The following is a 1749-nucleotide window of genomic DNA, read 5'->3' as shown; positions in this document are numbered from 1 at the left end:
GCCCATTGCCTGTCCCTGCCTGCGCCCACAGCACTGACACACAGCAGGACGGTGACCAAGCTGCCAGAGCACTCAGGCCTTGCACCAACACCAGGGATGAGAAGGAGAGTGTGGCAGTGGAACCAGAACAGCTCTGGAAGAACAAGCGCTGCTGCTCCCTTCCAGCTCTTCTCCCCTCCTCCCATGCACACAGGAACTGTCCCTGCAGCTCCAATCAGGCCTTCGTGAAAGGATCCCATGAAAAGAGTCACTACAGGGCTCTTTATTTTCTTTAAATACACAAAGAGCATGGCCAGTGATTATGAAAGAAAAGCAGAGAAGCAATTTGAAATGGGATGGCAGCATAATCACAATTTAAAAAACACCACCAAGAAAATATAGAGATGACAGGCTGGGCCTATAATTAGTTTCATTAAAATTCCGATATAGAAGCAGATGGGCAGTTTGTTGCTTCATAACAGACTAAGATCAGACTTTCCACAGGGCATCTTTGAGCTGCTGGTTATTGTGTTGTTTTTTTCTTTTCTGCAGATATTCTATCTTCAAAAACGTGTCCAGGGGAAAGACTCATTGGATCATAGTCAGTCAGGTTTGAAGAGAGCCCTGAACATCTGGTTTCACTCTCCTTCCCAAAGCAGGGTGACCAGGTGAGGTTGTTCAAGGTTCCACTCAGCTTTGCATCATCTCCATCACAGCACAGAAGGGAGAATAAAGACCTTCAGCAGTTTTGGCCCAAATGCTGGTCACTGGGGGATGACACACTAACTGCACAGATGACACTGCATCGCAGATGATATTTGGGCTTGATGTTTCAGTGAACTTCCCACCAAGTATCCACTTCTTCAGCCCAGACAGCACCAATACATCTATAAGGACACCACGGGAGACCATGTCCAAGGCCTGGCACAATTTCATACACACAACGTGCCTGTCTTTCCCCTGCCCATTTTGGTTCACAAGTCTCTTTCTTGTCCTTCAAGTGCCTGCAGATGGCTGCAGGAGGACTTGTCCCATCACCTTCCCAGGGACACAGACAAGCTGACCAGCCTGTGATTCTCCCCATTCTCCTTCCTGCCTTTCTTGAAGATGGGTTTGACGGATGCCAGGACCTCCTTGATTGCACTGTCATTTTGAAAACACAATCCAGAATCACAGGGCAACGGAGGTGAATCTCACTGGGTCAGTGGGGTTTGTTCCCAGAGTCACACACAGAAATGTCAGGGTTGTGCCAGGTGTCCATAACTGAGTTGGCTTTGTGGACTCTCAGCTGAGGCAGAATCATAGAATCATAGAATACTCTGATAGGAAGAGAGCCTTGGGATCATTGTGTCCAACCATAGCCCAGCTCTCGCACTAAACCATGTCCCTGAGAACCTCGTCTAAACACCTTTAAACCCCTCCAGGGGTGGTGACTCCCCCACTGCCCTGGGCAGCCTGTTCCAATGCCTGACAACCCTTTCCGGGAAATACTTTTTTCCTAATATCCAATCTAAACCTCCCCTGGTGCAAATTGCGGCCAATTCCTCTTGTCGTATCACTTGCTACTTGGGAGAAGAGGCCAAGACCCGCCATATTGCAACCTCCTGTCAGGCAGTTGTGGACAGTGAGAAGGTCTCCCCTCAATCTCCTGTTCTCCAGGCTGAACAGCACCAGCTCCCTCAACCGCTCCTCATCACACTTGTGGTCCAGCCCCTCAGCAGCTTTGTCGCCTCCTCTGCACTCTCTCTAGTACCTCAATGTCCTTCCTGA

This window comes from Columba livia, unplaced genomic scaffold (genome assembly GCF_036013475.1).
Source record: "Columba livia isolate bColLiv1 breed racing homer unplaced genomic scaffold, bColLiv1.pat.W.v2 Scaffold_387, whole genome shotgun sequence".
Lineage (NCBI taxonomy): Eukaryota > Metazoa > Chordata > Aves > Columbiformes > Columbidae > Columba > Columba livia.
The sequence above is the reverse complement of the archived record's forward strand: the minus strand, read 5'-3'. Positions refer to the sequence as shown.